Genomic DNA, 7,389 nt, shown 5'->3' with positions numbered 1-7,389 from the left:
TTCTTCTTCTTCTTCTTCTTCTTCTTCTTCTTCTTCTTCTTCTTCTTCTTCTTCTTCTTCTTCTTCTTCTTCTTCTTCGCCTGCCTCTGCCTCCCGAGTGCTGGGATTAAAGGTGTGCTATAAGCTCTCTTAAGTGAGACCTTTTGTGAATACCTTCAGTCATTGACGCCAGGTTCTTTAAAGTGGCTGTGACATTTCACACACACACACACACATACCCGCTCCCTGACCTGTAGCAACACATGAGAATTCTGGGTGTCCCTTTGGGTTTCAGCAGTAGAAAATGCCTGTCTTTCCTATTTTAGCCGTTTGCTGGCTGCCCAGAGATATCCATGATTGTGATTTGCAATTTGACCGCCAATTCTTACTCGGGGGTCTGCTCAGCCTGCTCACCCCGCCCCTGTGGCTGCGCCCTGCACTCTGCACTGTCCCATAAACTAGAGTGGCCTCGCTATTCCCTCACCCCATTGGCTGAGGGCTGGACCCTTGCCTCCTGGTCCTCTTCTCTCCACCTGCTGGCTCTCTCCTTCCCTCTCCCCACCTGACTCTTGCCTGCCCTTCCTCCCTACCCACCTTTCCTGTCTCTCCTATGATACCAGCTTGCTGGTAGCTACAGTGATATCCATTTTGAGGGGAGGGGGGACCAGAGAAGGCTACAAGGGGAGGCTTTTCCCCCACTCTGCTCTTCTGCCACAACAGGCTGCCTCCCGCAGAGTCAGTCACAGGGCCTGCCAATTTCCAGAGGCTCAATCAACAATGGAGATAAATCCGACAGGCAACTGATACGGGCTGCCTTAGTTCTGAATGAAGGGGAAATTCACAGAATGTGAAATCAACCGTTTGTTCCTCTAGTGAGCAAGCAGTGGGCGGCTTGCTCACACACAGCTGTGAGACCGGTTTAAGACATTTCACCGTGGCAGCCATTTTGCCCCGACTCCGTCACTTTTCATGTGATCTTAAATCTTTCCTTCTTTCTTTTTTGAATATCTCAGGAGACTGACCCCAGAACCTCAAACATGCTAGGCAAACCTTCCACTACCGAGTTACATCTACTCTCCACCCCACCCCCCACCTCCATCTTTCTTTTTGAGACATGGTCTCATTCTGTAGCTCAGGTTGGCCTGGAACTTCCCATTTAGCCCAGGCTGGCTTTATTATTTTTTAACATGATTTATTTATATTTTAGTGTGCATTGGTGTTTTGCCTTCATATATGTCTGTGGGACAGTGTAGGCTTCTCTGGAACTGGACTTAGACAGGTCTGAGCTGCTGCGGGGGTGCTGGGGCCTCTGGATGAGCTGCCAGTGATCCCAGCCACTGAGCTGTCTCTGCGGCCTCTGACTGGCTTTAAATTCACGGAGATCATGAGCGGCTGCCTCCTCAGTGCTGGGATTATAGGCATCATCTCTAGGCATAAATCTCTTTGAGTTTCTCCTTCCTTCCAATCCTAGACTGGTTAAGTCTGAAACTCTTCCCCACAGTGTACCGGGGCAGTCAAATGCACCACAGGGGCTGGGGGAAAACCTTAGCTCCCGGAAGTGCCTGCCACAAAAGTATCCAAACCTGAGTCTGATTCCCAGAACCCACAGAAAAGGAAAAGTCTAGGGGATCCAGCTCTGGGGACCCGGAGACAGGAGAATGGCTGGGACTCCTGACCAGTTAGCACAGCCCAATCAGGAGCTCCATCCAGGCTAAGGCAACCCTTTGTGTTTAAAATTATTTCATTACATTTATTCATTCTCTCATGTTTACCGCTGTGCAAATGGCACAGCTTGCATCTGGAGGTCAGAGGACGGGCTTGTGGAAGTTGTGTCTCCTTCTACAGTGTAGGTCCCAGGGAGAAATGGCAGTACTTCAGGCTTGGTTGTGAGTGCCTCTCTCTGCTGAGCCCTCTTCTTCCCCTCTCCTGTGTCTCAAGAAAGCAGGGCTGGGGGCTGGCGAGATGGCTCACCAGCGAAGACACTGGCTGCTCTTCTAGAGGATCCAAGTTTGATTCCTAGCACCCTCATGGCAGCTCACAACTGACTGTAGCTCCAATTTCAGGGGATCGGGTGTCCTTTTCTGGCCTCTGTAGGTACCAGGCACACAGGCCAGGTCATACACACACACACACACACACACACACACACACACACACACACACAGAGTGAGGGGGCAGGAATAAATGTTAGAAAAGAAAAGAAAAGAAAAGAAAAGAAGAGAGGAGAGGAGANNAAATGTTAGAAAAGAAAAGAAAAGAAAAGAAAAGAAGAGAGGAGAGGAGAGGAGAGGAGAGGAGAGGAGAGGAGAGGAGAGAAGAGAAGAGAAGAGAAGAGAAGAGAAGAGAAGAGAAGAGAAGAGAAGAGAAGAGAAGAGAAGAGAAGAGAAGAAAAGCTGAAGAGGGACACCGGAGGGAGATCTCTGGCTTCCACATGTGCACACATGTACAAACGTGTGTGCCTGAACCCACCCACCCACCCACACATACACAACAGTGCAGTGAGATAGTCATGGGGACAAGGGTGGCTGATCAGGCTTCCTATCCAATGTTTGATGCCCCACTGCCTCTCCTGGCCCCATCCTGAGAAGGAGACAGTAAAGGGTAATGGCTGACTCTCTGCTCACTGCTGGTGACTCTGCCAGAGACAGAGTTGGGGACAATCCAGGGTGACCTGGCTCTGTCATCCCACTCTTCCAGCTCAACTCCCTTCCACCCACAGGAATCTTTCCTTCCCTCTGGCTCCTAGCTGGGGGAGGGGAAGAAGACCCAATTTATTTGGCAACAAATAAAGAGCTGCCCGATTAAGAGTGGGGGGGAGAGTTTAAAGGAGGAAAGATACGTCGGCTAATGCCATCTCCCGCGTCTTTATATTCTGAAGCGGATCGTTCTGGACGCGGGCAGAAGGGCTGATTTAATATCCTCATGGAAAATACTGCACCTGATCCAATTACCACGGGAATTTTGATACAGTCAGCAGTCAAGATGAAAGATTCAGAGACGCACACCGCAGGAGTAAACACACAGACCGAATTACCCACGCTCCTCCGGGACGACTTAGGAGGCTAAGGTCGTGGTGAGGGCACCTCGGGCCAGACCAGGGGGGCTCCATGGAGGCCGGATGCACAGCCCCTGCCTGGCATCCTTGAGGCCATCCATGCCTTTATCTCCCACGCAGCCGACAGCTCGGGAAGTCCTGAGACGCGGTGCCGGTGTGATGTGGTTCAGCCTGGCCCTCTCTCTCACCCTTTCTCACTCCTAATTGGTACTCCATCTGACCACTCATGCCAAGACTGAACAGGTTTCACCCTCACTGTCTGGGTACCCGTGGTGTCCCGCTGTCCCACACTTCAGTTGTCTCTAGTTCTGAGAACACTCACCTTCCAGGAGTTAACCACTGGCTCCCAAGATCAGTCTACATTCTCTAAGGGCCTTTTTCTAGGTCTGTGATTCTCAACCTACGGGCTGAGACCCCTTGCAGGGTGTGTGTGTGTGTGTGTGTGTGTGTGTATCCAAACAAATCTTCCATAGGGGTTGCCTAAGACCATAGGGAAACACAGATATTTACATTGAGATTCATAATAGTAGCAAAATTACAGTTATGAAGTAGTGAAGAAAATAATTTTACAGTTAGGGGTCACCACAGCATGAGGGTCTGTATACTAGGATCACAGCATTAGGAAGGCTGAGAACCATTGTTTTAGGATCTCCTGCTTCTGCCTGTTTATGGTTGTGGCTCCACCCATGTCTGTCGTGGCCGGATACACACATCCAGGAGCCTAGGTTACAGGGCAACAGACCTCGTTTTACGCTTCGATATTCCCATCCACTCCTGGCCACGTCTCTCGGCCTTCAGACCAGATCTCCCTAAGGCTTGCCACATAATATCTTTGACTGATGCTCAGCAAGGTCTGTGTCCCCTGCTGGGCTTGGACCACAGAGAGGTCAGCAGGGCCAGAAGCAGCTTGTGCCTGGATGGCCCTGCAGACTCGGGATGAGATCCCTGTCTGCCTGAGCCTCAGTTAACTCATCTGTAGAATGGAATAATCAAGCCCAGTTGGCAGAGGTGAGGGTGTACATATGGAGAGACCGGAGCATATTGGAATACATAGGGTTCTTGTCAGACCAACTGTCCAGTCAGATCAGCACTTTGTTCTACAGGGCTCGGACTCCTCAGTTGTGACAGGGGTCAGTAGGAAAAGAACTGGTATCTTCCAGGCTCGACACAACCATGTCTGTAGCAAACACCAGACCAGCTTTAGAGCTCAACTCACAGCTGCCATTGCCCCTTCTCCACCTTCCACCCCCACCCCAGTCCCAGCCCCTGCTCCCACACGACATTCGACATTCTGTGTCACTGCTTGGACTCCAGGAACCTTCCCACTCCCCACTGTGCTAGAGTGAACTAAGCCTGCATAGGTGATCTCTGCCAAAGCCTTCCTCAGAGCCCCCCACCCCACCTCTGTTTCAGGACACCCAGCCTAAAGCTCTGAGGGCTTATATCTTGGGAATGAACCACCAGATATGGTGTAAGCAGGAAGGATACAACTTTTGTTTTGCTTTGGTTTTTTTTGTTTATTTTTGTTTTGTTTTGTTTTGTTGAGATAGGCTTTTTTTTTAAATGATTTATTATTTTACATGGGAAGTGTTTGCCTAGCATGAACAAGGGTCTGGGGTTGATCCACAGCATCATAATAAAAGAACTAAATAAAGTTTATATTCTGAGTGCTTAAACTATCACAGCAAAACTCCAACTCCTTGGGCTAGGGATGTATCTTAGCATTGAAGCACTTCCTTAATATGCATGAATGCTCAGATTCATAAAAAATTAGCAGAATGGGGCTGGCGAGATGGCTCAGCGGGTAAGAGCACCGACTGCCCTTCCAAAGATCCTGAGTTCAAATCCCAGCAACTACCTGGTGGCTCACAACCATCCATAACAAGATCTGGTGCCCTCTTCTGGTGTGTCTGAAGATAGCTACAGTGTACTTACACATAATAAATAAATCTTTTTAAAAAATTAGCAGAATGATTTTTATTATTTTACATGCATGGGTGTCTTGACTGCATGTATGTGCACTGTATACATATACATGTATTATGCCATGCATGCCTGGTACCCTTAGAGGCCAGAAGAGGGCACTAGATTCCCTGAAACGGGAGTTACAGATGGTTGTGGGCCACCATATGGGTGCTGGGAATCAAACTTGTGTCTTCTGGAAAAGCAGCCAGTGCTCTTAATTGCTGAGCCATAGCTCCCCTCCATCCTGGGTGGCCCTTGTACACAGAACAAAAGTTCTTAGGCGACGACTTTGGGACTTTGGTTTTAGCATTTGGTGTTGGGTTGATGAATGTCATACACTCAGAAGCACCCCCCTTCCGTAAGCTCTGGGGTAGATGCTGTATGTGACTGCCCTTCAGCACACCCCAAACTCCTCTGAAGAGCTATTGAATCACTGCTCTGCCCCAGCTACAGGGCCAATCCATGATGCTTTTGAAACACTTTGAACTTTCTGAATAACCCACGTGTATTTGGCTGAGAGACTGGCCTTGCTGCTGACTGCAGTTCATCCCTTATACTTCAGCTCACTCCATTAGCGAGTATGAACCCCAGCGCGAATGGTTCCTTTCTAAAGACTGCAGCGCACAATTCTGTGTCTAAAGCAGGGCCAGGTCTCCCAGGGAGAGTCAGAGGCTTAGCTCCTGCTTTGAGCACGATTCTCTACAACTCAATCAATGATGAGCAACCATAGTGCTCATATGTGGCACAAAGCATTCACAGGAGTCTCTGGGTACCCCCCCCCCATTTATATTGAACTCTAAGGTTTCTTGGGGTTAGCGATGTTACCTTAGTATTGGAGTGATCTCACTATTCCAGGGGACTGGAAGGTTACCTTCTTAGCTGACTAATGACCTTGCTGGCCGACACTACACACACACACACACACACACACACCCTTTCAACTCATCACCTGTAAGAATACAGAGCTCCTGAGTTGCCAGGGCACCAGGCCAGACAGTCTTTGGTTTCCCTCCCTGCTCTCATCAGCCTGAGCCCCTGCCCAGGGCTCCTGACTTGATTCGGTTGGGCTAATTCACTTACAGCTTCATTCTGCTCTGGTGGCTCCGTATCTTCCTCCTGGTTGGCTCAGGGACTACAGAGGACATTTAATGACAATGATTGGATTCTGTGGATCTCCCAGGGCTTCTGTGGTAGTGTTAAGGTCACCCCAAGTACAGGAAAGCATTATTACCCAGGAAGAGGCATGAGTGAGGGACAAAATGTATAGTCCCAAGGCCATAGGGATGTCCCACACTACTTTAGCACAGCATCTGGCCAAAGCCAACCCCATGCATACTCAGGAAGAGATGGCTAGCTGCAGAAAACCTTGGGCTTGGGGAGCACACAGATGTGGGAAAAGCTCCTGCCACCTGTCTTTATGGGCTGATTGCTGTGGGCAAGTGATACTCTTTCCCTAGTCCCACCTTGAGCAAGTTCTTAATCCTGTCTCCTTGATAACAGGTGTGAGCTCTAAGCAGGCCTGCTCTCTGAGCAGGAGTGAGTACAACAACACAGTCGGTGAGAGTACAGCTGCGAGGTTTGAGCAGGTGTGAGGGCTGGACACCTGTGAGTATAGAACAGCAGGTGTGAGTGCTGAGCAGCAGCTGTGAGTGTTGAACAGGTGCGAGTACAAAGCAGCAGGTGAGAGTAAACTGTGAGCTTTGAGCAGGCATGAGGTGTAGGCACCTGTGAGCATAGAACAGCCGTAGTGGGCATGAAAAGGTCAGTTTAGGAACTTTGGGAAGGTCATGAAACACTTGCCCCTCCAGAAGGGAGAGGCTAATTAACATTTCTCAGACCACAGGGAGGGAACCAACCTTCTGGTGGGGGACATATTCTGCAGGACTTACTGTTGCCCACCTTCAGACAAGGGAAGTCCTTGTCAGCTCATTCCCCAAGGACCAATCAGTTTAAAGGATGCACTGTTCTGCCAATCATATTGTGCCTAGTTGCTGATGCTCTATTCTATCCCTGGAAACCATATAAAATCTCACTGAACGAGTGCTGGGGGTCGCCGCCTCTCCTTCAGGTCTGGGAAGACCACAGTGGACTGGAACAATAAATTCCTCTTGCTTTTTGCATCGATCTGGTTCCATGTGGTTCACTCAGGGAATCCCCAGTAAGCTAAGGCTCCCCGGAGTCCTTTTTGTTTTGTTTTATGTTTTTTGAGACAGGATTTCTCTGTATAGCTCTAGCTGTCCTAGAACTCACTTTGTAGACCAGGCTGGCCTTGAACTCAGAAATCTGCCTGCCTCTGCCTCCCGAGTGCTGGGATTAAAGGCATGCACCACCACTGCCCGCAGCTCCCTGGAGTCTTACAGGTATCTGATGTTGTCTTCTGGTTTGGCTGA

This window comes from Mus caroli, chromosome 2 (genome assembly GCF_900094665.2).
Source record: "Mus caroli chromosome 2, CAROLI_EIJ_v1.1, whole genome shotgun sequence".
Classification (NCBI taxonomy): Eukaryota; Metazoa; Chordata; class Mammalia; order Rodentia; family Muridae; genus Mus; species Mus caroli.
This window is presented reverse-complemented; position numbering follows the sequence as displayed.